Source organism: Pelodiscus sinensis, chromosome 9 (assembly GCF_052426305.1).
Source record: "Pelodiscus sinensis isolate ZL-2025 chromosome 9, ASM5242630v1, whole genome shotgun sequence".
In the NCBI taxonomy this organism is placed as follows: Eukaryota; Metazoa; Chordata; order Testudines; family Trionychidae; genus Pelodiscus; species Pelodiscus sinensis.
In genome coordinates, this window is record NC_143060.1 from 63,205,479 (window position 1) to 63,218,929 (window position 13,451).

At 52.2% G+C, this 13,451-nt stretch overlaps 1 protein-coding gene across 3 annotated transcripts in view; it reads left to right on the forward strand.

Moving 5' to 3' along the window:
- ASTN1 (astrotactin 1) overlaps positions 1 to 13,451 on the forward strand; it is a 145,368-nt gene that overhangs the window by 122,470 nt on the left and 9,447 nt on the right. The gene's annotated exons all lie outside the window — the stretch shown is intronic.

The window sequence follows — 13,451 nt, forward strand, 5'->3', positions numbered from 1 at the left end:
TCCAGCGGCAGGATCTTTCTGAGCACAGCAACTTGTCTCTATTCCCTCTTTTTTTGTTCCCCCTCCAATTTGGGCCGCTTCAGGCATCGCACCCTGGTCTCTTCCCTTCTGTAGGCACTCTGACCCTTTCTTCTCCTCCGCTCTTTCCTCTTCCCACCTCTTCCACTTTCTCCTCTTAGCTTTTCGCTGGTGAATCTCCAGAGCGGATATTGATTGAAAAATTGCAAGAGACAGACCATTCTCTGTGGCTGCCGCTTGCAAAGCTGTCCCCAAGTGGCTCATTTCCAGCACGGTGGGGAAGCTAAGAAGTGGCCTTTCTTCTGTGTGGCTTAACAGGCTCGTTTTCTTGGCAGCGGTTTCTGAGTGAGGTTATCACGGTCCTATTTCTCGGCAATAGGTTTAAACAGTCAGTTCTCACGGGCATGGAAGATGGAGACAATCTTACTCATTAACTGAGGGGCTGGTTCTTCGTTCACCCTCCCTGTAATGATTGCCAATTGCATGCACCGCACGGCGGGTTGAAGATCCAGGGAAATGGCCTATGGGGGTGAATGTGCAGTCGGTGCTGAGGGAGGCCAAAGATTGTTTATCAAACTGAGCCCTCGGCCCCAGGCCTAGAACAGATGCTGACTTTGGACAGCTGAGTCCTGAATTACTCTTCCTGCTGCCTCTTCCTTCGCTCATGCTACTCGCTGCACAGCTCAGCGGTACCGTACAGGGGCACCCGTGTGTGTGCGAGAGAGAAATTAAGTGTACAGTCCCTAGGGACGGGTCATAGTAGCAACCCCAGTAGAACCCCGATTTCCTGACCGCCACTCTGGCGAACGGCCAATTACACAAACCGTTTTTTCTTGGCAGGGGACTAACTAATGACACAATGAAAGGTGACGTTGGTGAAGAACAGGTCTCCGTCTCTTCCCGCGCCCGTGCTTGGAAGTCGCTTTTCAGCGGTGTGAAGAGAGCGATCCAGTGCACTGGACTGCCGCTAAGGCACTGGACCTGCTGTCCCTTTGAGATGCTCAGTGTTACAGTCGTCTCAGTTTTGTGAACTCTTCAATTCCCGGTTCGCTTGTAAAAGAAGGGTTCGACTGTAACTAGAACTGTTTTCATATGGTCTCCACACAGAGCAGAAACAAAGCCCTGGTCAACCAACATCCTAATCGAAATACACCCCTCGAGTCACCGCTGGCAGTGCATCCTGATTTGGGGGTGATGCAGGATTCCATGCTAACTGGGCGCGGCCCCACGGACGCCAGTGGAGCTGCACTGGGTTACACCGCCGTGGGATCGGAGCCCCTGCTGGCCTCAGCCAACATGCCACTGGAACGCTGCAGCGTGATCTCAAGCTCTAGCAGCTCGGTGCCACAACGCCTCTTGCTGTGATGTCATCGTACAGAAGTGACATCCGGCTCTTTCGCCGTCCCACCGGCGGAAGCCGAAGGACGTGGGACCGTCTCCTCCCGTTCCAGGTGGAGGGTTCCATTGTATCCTTATGTCCCAGAGGGCCAGATGCTGCTCTCCACTGAAATCAGAGGCTGTTCCGGATTTGTGCTGGTGCGGCCCAGTGCTTTCTGCAGGGCGGCAGTCCGGTCGCACCATCTGAGTGACGTCGGTGCGGCTTCCTCGGAAGTAGCAAAGCTCCGTCCATGTCTCTGTTCAAAGCAAACGAGAGTGAGATGTGCCGGCAGATCACAGTTCCCTTTCTCATGCCAGCCAGTTGGGTGTACTGGGGGTCCCGCTTTCCTCGCAGGCAGCTCCCCCCTCCTCTGCCAGTCATGTGGAAGAATAATCCAGGATATAGTAAAGCAAGGAAAAGCCACGTGTGGGAGAAAAAGGGACACCTCAGTGGGTGCCAGAAGAAGCCGTGGACATTCAAGATCCACCCACATCCCTTCTCCTTCTGCTGAGTGGCCTGCAATTTGACAGAAGCTGCTGATGGGTCCGTCCACCCAGCGCTCACAAATCAATCAGGAGACTTGCCCGGGGCTTTGACTGTCTCCAGCTTGACTACATCCTGAACCTGTGGCTGCATAGTCGCTCCTGGCCATGCAGATGTGTAGCCTCTGTCTTGGCCTGCACACCAGGGATCAATGACTTCGAGAGCAAACACCTAAGCTACTAGAGCTTGCGCTGCTGAACCAGCTGGGCCTGTAACCGACTAGTATCCCGTGTAGGTCGGTGACAGGAGGGAGGGGTCCTAACGCGCACGCTGGCCTAGGAGCTCTCTCTCTCTCCACGTGGGTCCCACGGACTCGTGGCAGAATGCAATATGTGCACTTAACTTGCAGCAGCTAGAACGCTGCGTCAGCGGTTTGCATTCCAAGATAACATTTCTCAGCCGTTTCTCGGCTTTCGTTGAAATCAATGGCAGTTAGACACTGGGATACTTTTGAGGAGCTGAGCTCCAGTCTGCTATGTAGAAGCTATAGTGGATCCATTCTCCTCTTATATGGACCAAGCGCTAGAGGGGGGCAAAGACCCATGGTCTCCCCAGTGTAGAACATACAAAGTCTATCTGCAAACGTTTGAGCAACTGCTCTGGTGTCTTTGGTTCTTGTGGGCTGAACACAGAAGCACCAAGATTGCAGGGGGGTGGGAGGTGGTTTAGGGATCGGCAGAGCTAGGCATAAACTAGCTGAAAGGTTTTAAAGTCCTGCAGACTTGCCCAACTCTGCCTTGGTTTGTCTCATCCCTTTTTATTTGCCCAGAGAGCTTTTTGCAAAGTGTATGAGAGCTGCGAGGTGGTTTGCGAAGAGCGGGTTGGATCTACGTGTGTGCGGAGTCCATTTTGCAGAGCAATTTTTCATCAGGGACCGCTAAGGCGAAAGAGACCTGCTGATATTCCTCGCGAGGCCTGCCACAGAATAATTGTGGCCCAGTCTAGAAAGAAAGGCGCAGCATCGGTCCACGCGTCCATCGGCCTGCAAGCCAGCTGCTTTTGTTTGCAGGGAGCGAGACGACAAAACGCCACGTGCAGCAAAATAATCGTTTGGGATCCTATCCCAAGCCACCCAGAGATGGAACGTTCCTGGGGTCATCCTGTGCACCCCACCTCCCCCAATTGTACCGATCACCTGACCCGTGACAGCCCCTCGCTAGAGGTTGGAGAGACTCGTTTTGAAATCGTTTGTAGGCCTTCCGAGACAATCCTGAAACTTCCCCAGTGGCAGCCGGAGGTCACGGTGTTTTAAACACTTAGATTCTTGCGAGCCAGAGCATATGTTTTCTTGCTACCTTTTAATTGGCTTCTGTTCTAAATTTAATCCCAACTGTTCCTGCGGGTGGCGGAGGCTGCTGCTGCCGTTGGAGCTGGGATGGCTCATGGCAGCCTCAGCATTTTGTGTGGGAAGTTAGAGTCTCATTCCCGTTCTTCCCCTCTCCCCCTCCGGGCTGCTTCCTCACCTGGCAGCTTCTCTGCCCCAGAACTCCCGACTGCGCCTCATGGTTGTTTTCCCAGGTGCCCTTGGTGACGCAGTTAGGGCTCCGTTCCACCGAGGGAGCGTTGAGCGGAAATGAGGTTCCCTGTGGAAAGGGTTTTACCTCTAGGCCAGAAGGACTTGCACAGACCTCGGCTGCTGGCTGAGATGAATACAGGCTGCAGAGGGCCCTGCATCTTTCCTGGGCTAAGTGAAAGGAGGGGGAAAGGCGTCATCGTCTCCAGACTGGCCACTGTTCACTTGGCCCTCTCCATGCCCCTCCCGCGGTCTGAGAGACTTTCCTCACTGCCTGTACAAAGTCATAGGTTCCAATAAATCAGCCGCCCTCTGCCCAGGTTCCTCTTCTTTGGCGTCCCGGCACCCTGAGCGTATGCGGAGGAAATGGCGTTTTAGCTCAGGGGCCTGGGACCAGGGACTGATAATCAGGGAACTTCTAAAAACATCACTGCCGGGCGGTGCAAGACTTGTCTCCTTCTGAGACTGACCAAGCCCCCCACCCTCCATGGCAGATCCGCCAGCCCCGAGAGGGGATTCTGTGCCCGGACGATGGAATGAGACATCTGCTGACCCACCGTGGCGTTGCCAGAGTGAAACGGAGAGCCCGTGTCCTGTTCCCCGTTTCTCTTCCTTCTCTCTGTGTGAATTCAGGGCTTGTCCACAGAGCGCAGGGCCAGGTTTTCATTTGCTCAGCTCTCGTTTAGGCCGTAATAAGAGTGAGATTGCCCAAAATGCCCAGCAGTCACGGCTCCCACCGGTGGGTCTTCAGAATCCCCCAGCATCCAATGGGATGTGCTCTTTTGTAGATCTAACCACTTATTTTGAGGCCCAAAGGGGAGCTGAGTTCTTTGGAAAATTCTGGCCTTAGGCCATGTCTTCACTGCAGGGAAGGTTGATGCTACCACGATCAATCTTCCGGAGTTTGATTTAGCGGGTCTAGTAAAGACCAGCTAAATTGAATTCAGAAAGTGCCCCCATTGGTGCCAGTGCTCCTGTGAGGAGTAAGGGAAGCTGATGGGAGAGTTTGCTCTTGTCGGCCTCCGGATGTGGAGACTGTGTGGAAACTCGAAACAAGGTATGTCCACTCCAGTTATGTAATTAGCATAACTGGAGTTGGGTATCTTAGTTCAATCCTTCCCTTTAGTGTAGCGCTCCATCCTGTGAGGTGACGATCCATCCTGTGAGGTGACGAGCTCGCTGGTCTCCCGTTGGTGCTGTGGGACTGGGCCCTTGCCGCTGGTTAGAGGAGCCAGGCTGACAGCCCAGGAGGCAGAAGTCCTCTCTCCAGGGTTGGTTCGGCTGAGACGGCAGCCCCATGAAAGCCCCCACACTGCCCTGGCTTTGTATTTCACCTCCGATGGGGAGGGGGCTCTCTGACTGCATGGCCCATTCCCCTGCTGACAAGGCCGGGGTGCCTAGTACCAGGCACGGTGGCGGTTTTCATGACGTGGACCTGTGGGAAGCGGATTCTGGCTGTCTTTGATCGTATGTGGCCTTCTCACATGGTATCCAAGTGTCTTCCAGATGTATAAGGTGTAATGAATAAAGCCAGATGTGTGTCTCCCTGTTAGTAGGGGCTGGTCCGTCTCTGTGTGGGGTGGTGTTAAGGGAAGGCTGTGTCAAAAGCTTGCGTTTTGCTCAGAGGACGACGAGACTCACCGCCACCCAGCCGTCCTGATCTTTCCCACTTCTGTGGGGCCGGCACTGAGGAACCCTTCTCCTACACCCAGGCGAGTCACTCGCGAGCCCCCTGTGCCCCTGGGACACAACAGTCCCAGGGTAATGCCATCTCTCAGTCAGCTGGAGGTGGTTTCTCCTCAAACGGTCCATGTCCCTGACCCCCTGTATGTGCCAGTTCTGCTAGATAGGCGCCTGTTGGTTTGGATGGTGGGAAATACCTTCAAAACCTACCCTGCAAGCTGAAGGAAACGACTGTTATGACATCGTGTTATTGCCACTTGTTGAGTTACCCGTGGATCATAGTTTGTTGCCTGATGCAACAGGAGACCTCCTTGACCTGCATAGGAAGTATTTGCAAATTATTGTCTGGGAGCTGAAAGCCAGGGCATGGGAATTTTTGTATGATCCCAAATGGAAAGGAAGAACATGATCCTCAATGGCCAGTTCGCCCTGCTCCCGTTGTGATGGTTCCTGTTGCCTCAGGGACATCAGTTTACATCCCTCTCGCCAGCCAGCATGCTCGCCTGCTGTGCCACGCCGCGTACAGCACCAGAGAGCCTTAGAGATGTTCCGGAGTCCTCTTGATGTCCTGCGAGCAAGGTTATTGGCTGGTCTAGTCAAAATCGAGAACGGCCTTTGTGAAGCAGGACTGGTGCCTGCCCTGCTACTGCGGAAGGTATGCCAGGGACTCTAGGGTCTTGGGTCTGGATTAGGATGTTCTATCCTTTGGGAGGAACATAAGAACAGGCAGACTGGGTCAGACCAAAGGTCTATCTAGCCTGGTGTCCAGTCTGCCGACAGTGGCCAATGCCAGGGGCCCCAGAGGGAGGGAACACAATAGGTAAGAAGAGCTACAACATGGCAACTGGGAGGCATTTCAGAATCCGGCAGGGCCGGGGTGGAGAGAAGCGAAGCGGCTGTTTGAAGTGAAGGGATGGCCGAGCGCTCTAGGCGCTAGGGTGAGATGCCTTTCAGAGCCTTGGTGATGGATTTCAGGCATTACCTGGTACAGCAGTGGGGCGAGCAGCTTTTCAGACAGAGCTGGCGGAGTATTTGTAAGGCGGTATTATGGGATCCAACTGCTAATCCCAGCCAGTGGGCGGGGAGGGGAAGGAGATGGGCTCTTCCTCCAGATGTTTGTGTGCCCTCCATCACGTCCCACTCCGGCCGAGACGCTTCTCTGACCAGCGCCCTGGCTGGATTTCAGTGCTGTATTCATACGGCAGAAGCAGTCCGGTGCCACCCCTCTCTGGTCCCACGGCATTGCAGATCCGGCTCCTCTCCACACTCTTGACATGGAGGGTGTTGTTCAGAGTGGAATTACGTGCGCACAATCCGGATTTGGTCCCAGAACAAGCAGTAACTGCTCCCCATCCAGCCACTCGCACCCCCTCTCCCCTCCCCTGCTGCTCGCCGACTCGAGAGCAGATTGACTCCCACAGGGGGGGCTCGGTTCCACCTCTCCCTGTGTCTTGTTCTCGCGCGGCAGGGAAGCCAGATGTGCCCCGCGGATCCCGAAGTGCAAGGCTGCAAATGACACGGCCAGGGTGTGTTTGGCTTTGCAGGAAGCCGGGCCCAGCTGCTGCCTTCTCTGGCTGGAATCCAAGGAGGCGGCCGCGTCTGTCTTCTTCCTCTCGTGTGTCACGTTTCTCCTCCTTCGCTCTGCCCACCCGCCCCCACGTCTGTAGTGAACCGGGGCAGCGGGTTCGGCAGGGCCCGTGATTGACCAGAACAGCCTCCCCTGCCCTTGCAGGCCTCTGGACCATTGTCAGCCCGGCCTGGATCCTTTTGCACCCAGCTCCAGTGCAAGGGGCAGGCAGGGGTGGGGAAAGCTCTGAAGACGAGGGGTTAATAGGCATCAGGGCCTGATGGTCTCCTCAGAACTCAGAAGGAGTTGTAGGAAGGCCCGAGTGGGTGCTGGGGGAAGTTCATTAGTTTGGCACTTTCTGGCTGTTCGGGGCAGTGGCGGAGCAGACAGGCGTCCGGGCTCCTCTCCCACGGAGTCCCCTCTCGTCTCCGGTCCCTGCTCCAGCGCAGGACTCTCCACACCTGGGCTTTGAGGGACTCTCGGCGTGTCGGCCCCGCATCCAATCCGGCTCTCCCTTCTGCAGAGGGTTTCTAGACATCTCCGCGCCCACGCGCCCCCGTAGCAACCATGCACGACGACGCGCGGGGGCGGCGGGGCCCGGAGATCTTTTGGCAGTCCGGCCTCGTCTTCTCAGAGCGCAGCAGTGGCCAGAAAAGCTCGCGGCTTTGCTTTTCAATCAGGAAGTTTCATTTGAAGTCTTCCCCCCAGGCTATTGAGCTGTTTCTCCCCGTGCAGTGTTACTCAATAGAAGCTTCCCTTGAAAAGAAAGAGACTTCGCTTAATGCGCTCGTTAGTGGAGATTGTCCGGCTTCCGAGGACATGAGCCCACTGCCTCGTCTCAGCCCGCAGCTCCTCTGTGCTCTTTGATCCAGCGGCTTTTGGAGGCGCGCTGGGGCACATTGCTGGAGGAGTGGAATTGATCTTAAATGGGCCTTTTAAATCACGGCTGTCATGCTTTTCCCAGCCTTGCACCTCCCGCGCTATCACAGCGCCGCCTAGTGGGCTCGCGTCCGTAGGGCGTTTTAGCTTTGAATGTATCGCAACACTGTAGGGCATGGGCTCCCAAACTGGGGGGCGTGAGGTGACCCCTTCCCTGCCCCCCAAGTTTTGCTGCTGTTTTTGTTTTTGGGGGAGGGTTTCCCAAAAATCAAAAGGGGGACATGAAGCCGAAAAGTTTGGGAACCACTGCTGTAGGGAGAGGTGGAGCCTTGCATACCCCATGGATATCCACGGATAGCGGGGTGCAAAGCTGTGCAGAGCTCCTCCACGCTATCCAGGTGGGGAGGAGGATGGGGCAGGGCAGGCATCTGTGCTGCCAACAGGGAAAGGGAGCAACAAACTCCGTCCTAAATATCCCTGCCGGAGGGGCCCTGCCCAGCCCCCCTCTTGCCTGCATGGTGAGCATTGATTGCAGAGCCCTGGTCCTTGCTGCTCCACGCCCCCCAGTTCCCGCGTTCGTGCTGCCTGCGTCTTCCCTGCACGACCCTGCTCCCTCCTTGCTCATCTGTGCTTCTTTCCCCCTCATAGAACCATAGAGCTGGAAGAGACCTCAGAAGGTCAAGTCCAGCCCCCTGCTCTAGGCAGGACCAATCCCAACTAAATCAACCCGGCCAGGGCTTTGTCAAGCCGAGACTGAAACACCTCTAGGGATGGAGACTCCACTACTTCCCTAGGGAACCCATTCCAGCGCTTCACCACCCTCCTAGGGAAATAGTTTTTCCTAATATCCAACCTGGACCTCTCCCACCACAACTTGAGCCCATTGCTCCTTGTTCTGCCATCTGTCACTACTGAGAACAGCCTCTCTCCAGCCTCTCTGGAACCTCCCTTCAGGAAGTTGAAGGCTGCTCTCAAATCCCCCCTCGCTCTTCACTTCTGCAGACTAAATAGACCCAAGTCCCTCAGCCTCTCCTCATAAGTCATATGCTCCAGCCCCCTCATCATTTTGGTTGCCCTCCGCTGGACCCTCCCCTCTAGCTGGCTTGCTGTGCGGGTGCAAGTAAAATCCGAATTGTGGACTGCGGATCGGCCGATGCACTGAGCCGGGCGGAGCCACATTTTTGTATCTGCACGGGGCTGCGGGAGAGGTAAGGTGAGGGGAGAGGTGCACCTGGTTGTTCATGTGCACCATGGGCCATGGAGTCTGAGCATCTTGAGCTACTCTGAGCTCCTAGGAGCTCTGCAAACAGTTCTGCCTCTTCCCCCAAAGTGGACTGGTATAAATCAAAGTGATGTCAGTCAGCAATTTTCATCTTCTTCTGCGTTTGCACGTTTTATTTGGTAACCATTAAAACGTATTCGCAGTGCGACATGGCCTTTTCCTCTAATGTCATCTTACTCTTTGCTGACCAGGAGAATGCACGTTTGTTCAGGTTCTTATTTTTTACCTCTTTTCATGTTAGAAACCTGGTGAATGGTGCTTTGCTTGTTTACTTAATCTGTAATATATAAAGGAGAATGTTTGTATGTTTGTGCGCTAATAACTCAGACACAATAAGAGCGACCGCAACCAAACTTTGTGTGGGTTAACGTTTCCTCCAGGAGAAGGTTTTGAGGGACTATGGGAGGGAAGAGATGAGACCTACGCCCTCCTTTCCCTCAGGCTCCTCACCTCAGTTATATCAACTGTCCTGAGCAACGGGGGGTAACTCCAGCTAGTTGTTTATATTTGTGGCAGGACACGCTTGGCCGGGGATTGGAATTCAACTAAAATACACAAAACGCGCATCTTAAATGAGTTATTGGCTAACAAACCCTGCGTGTAAGTGTGCTGGGTAGGAATGCAAAAAGTAATTATTGAAACAGAGTTATTAGGAAGGAAGGAAGAAGTACTGGTAGATTGTGACTTGAAGTGATCCGGTCCCTGTGTGTGTTCCAGCTGTGAGTACACATCCGATCCATGCCCCTGAGACTGAAAAATCATGTGGCGAGTGTCTGTCAGTCCCTGCCTCTGCCCTGGAGTTCCTTGTGGTCAGCACAGAGGGGACACCGGAGAGGTGTGAGCTGACTCTGCCCACTTCCTTCTTACTGCACATGGCTTGATTTGGAACCTTCTGCATCCTTAACCCTTACCTGTCAGTATAAGCATGTCGTGTTCTTAGCAGTCTTTCTGTAGTTAGTGTAGATTAGCTTGTCCCTGCTCTGGACCCTGCTCAGAACAAGGATTGTGCCCAGAGTTCTGGGTTCAAGGTCTGTCTCCCCTGTCCTCACTCCATCTCGCTCCGCGGTGACCACCCACGTTATCGTCTGCCTCCCCAAGTGCAATAGCTGCTTCTCCTTTCCTCCCCGGACCTGAAAGGGACGAGCTTTGTCGGAGAGAGCACCTGGTGGACAGAGCCGTGCGACTCCCACCATGTCTGCGACCTCTAGCAGCAGCCGGAGCGGAGGCCAGAGCTAACAAAGCCAAAGATGCATAGCGGCCACGGTATTGTGGCATGAATTATGGCTTCTCTCTTCAGGGTTCAAAGTTCAAACCAGCATCAAGGATTTGACCTTTGACCTTGCTGATCTCTTTATTGAAAAGACAAACCGGTTCTTGGCACTTGTTACGACTCCAGGACAGCTCCACTGCATTGGCGAAAGGTTACATTTGACAGGACAGCCAAGATCACTGGCTCTTATCCTCACCTGTGTCCCAGACCTCTGGTGGCCACCTCGTGTTCATGTTACTCCTGAGGGAATTGCGTGCCCAAAAAGACACATTCTGCATATTTTAGATTTGTCAGAATAACATCCCACCAGTTTCAATTATTTTGGTAAATTATTTCAAATTATTTCAAAATGCTTGTCAGCAGCTGTGTCTGTAACGATTCAGAGAGAGAAAAAATCCAGGAAATGTTTTGACAAATCTACCCATTACAAGGCATATTCATACAGAGCGCTGAGTAATAATTCATTTACATGACAACGCACCCCTCAGAAGCAGTGCAAAGGCTGGGGGGGAGTCGGGGGTAAAGGAGGAGCTGATGGAGGGGGAAAGAGCCTAGGTGTGAACTTGGAGGGTTGTTGGGGGTGGGTGGGAAAAGTATGGAACAGATTTGGGGTGGGGGGAAGGGAGGGATTGCGAGGGAGCTTTCCCCATGCAGACCCTGGCTGACCCCTAATCTTCCCCATTCAGTCAGGCACATCTGCCCAGTCCCCAAATGTCTGTGTCCCCATGTGTCCTTGCACCCCCTGTCACCATGTTTCCTGCCAACCCCCCTCCTCATCCCCATGTGTCCCTGCACCCCCACCCCATCCCTATATATCTGTGTCCCCACTCAGCCATCCCTCTTCCCCCATTAGCCCTGCACCCCATGTCTCTGTTCCCTGACTCCGCTCCAGGTTCCCCCTGTAGCTCTGCCCCCTCCGTGTCTGTGCCCCCACTCAGACACCCCATGTCCCTGCACCTTCACTCCCACTCAGCCCTTGCCCCAGTCTGTCCATCCCCACTAGCCCTGTCTGTGACCCCCCTTGGCCCCGTGTACCCTGTGCTGTCTGTCCCCCGATCGGACCCAGCGGGCGCTGTGGAGAAGGCTCTGCAGGCTTTTACTCATCCCTCGCCTTGCTGGGCTGCCCAGGAACCGCTGCTCTGTTCTAGTGCCCTCTGGGGGGCAAAAGGCAGAACTGCAACAGCTTTCCAGCAGAAACTACAGAATTTTGTGTGTGTGTGTGTGAGGGGAGGGAGGGGGTTTCAAAAAAGGTGTGGCACATGAATTATGCACACACGCCGTGGCGTGGAATTCTCCCAGGAGTAGCATTTGTGAGGTACTAAATTGGACTTGCACCCACACTTTCAGGAAGCACAATGCTTTGCTCCAAGCCTATTCTGTAGTCACAACCTTGGGAACAGCAGTATTATAGTAATCTGTACCACCTGCATCTTCGGCAGCCCCCTGACTACGGCTTACCAGACACTCGCATTTGGAGTACCGATAGGGACTGGCGCTCAAAGAAACGGTTACTTAACTGTAACTGGGTGGTCTTCGAGATGTGTGGTCCCTATCTGTATTCCACTTACTCTCCAGCTCATGACTGGATTAATGATTAAGAAGGAGCTGCTTTGCAAGATTGTCGAATTGGTGGATTTCATCCTCTCGTGCTTTGTTTTTAGTTACTGATTTGATGCAGAAAACCAGCTTTCCTGATTTTTCTACTCCCAGCTAGTTTCTTGACTGAATTAGTCATTGAGCCAAACTCATTGACTAAGTTGAAATGAAGACAATATTGTTATAATTTCAAATTTCATTTTAAATAAGTTTATTTAAAAATATATATTTAAATACAAATCTGATTTTAAATTAAAAAGCTGATTTAAAGTTAAAAAAATCTAATTTTTATGTATGTATTTTTAATAAGTGATTTTTTTTTTAATCCATCTTTCCAACAAGTATCATCAGGGAGATTTCTCAGAGACGAGCTCCAAGACAGAGGCTTTTGGGGAGGAAAATAAGATGGTTGTTACAACTATTATGTTTTCTTTTTTTTGCTGTTAACGTTTTGTGCAAGTCCCATGTTTTATTAAATATTAATTAGGCTGGGGAGGATTAGATATTTTTCAATAAATGTGCATTTTGACGTACAAATACAAACCGATGAGAAAACATTTCCGTCAATGCTAGAAGTGTACAGGCAGGCAAAGGAAGTAATTATTAGACTTTGATTGAAGGATATTTCATATGTATATTTTGACATTTGATGCTGATAATTTGTGTTTTAACGGTTGCAAAACTGTAACTTTTTGAATCAGAGCGTCTATCATTAAATAACTATTCTCTGCCCCCTATAATTTCCTGCAACTGTGAACATTTAAATCAATACAAATGGAGCAAATGCTTAAAACCCATAATTTTGCGCAACTGTGAAAACTGAAATAAATACAAATTAAAAAATTGATCCTCGGCTTTTCAGCCTAGAAAACAAAAGTGCTATGTTCTCCCGTGGCTGGAAGTTGAAGCTAGATGTAGTCAGGCTAAAAAGAAGGTGACAGCTCTTATAGTGAGGGTAACTAACCACTGGAACAGCTTGAGAAGGGTTGTGGTGGATTTTTCTATCGAGGTTGAATCCCTCCCACCCCCAAAAAAGACATGCTCTGCTTCAAATATGAATGAATTCTGGAAAGTCTGTGTTATCTGCTCTGACCTCCTGGAGAATCACAGTGGTTCATGCTTGGTCATGGCATCTATGAAACTGTGAATCTTGCCAGGTCTGTTAACACTGCTTATGTGTTGCTTTCTATGCCTAGTTTCCAAAATGCTTTACAACAGCTGGGTCAGTGTCATTACCTCCCATTTTACAGATGGGGAAACTGAGGTGCAGATTGGGTCATGTCTGAATTTCCAAAGGAGGGGCCTGATTCAAATTTAGTGGGTTTTGGATCACCCCTTCCTAGTTGCCTTATCTAAAAGCCGAAAATAAAATGTACAACGTGGTGACTCGGTGCTACACTGCCCTCTGGTGGGTGGGATGAGAGCTGAGGAGATGCTTGCTTTGAATTGATGATAACCTTTCTCCAAAGAAGTTTTAGTCTTGCACATTTTTTAAAAAAATCCAGACTTTTCATTTGGCTTTTACCTGGAAACGGCTTAAAGGGTTTCCCTCGAACCTAACAAGAATTATTCCTGGGCTGCGGCCGAGCCTGGCAGGTTTTACCCTCTAACGGAGGACTTTCAGGGCAGCTTTTTGGGATGTGAAAGCAGGTTCAAGTCAGACTAAACCTGAACTCTCACTCTGCCCCCTCCCCCATCGGCAGGAGAAAGGCGGCTCCTAGT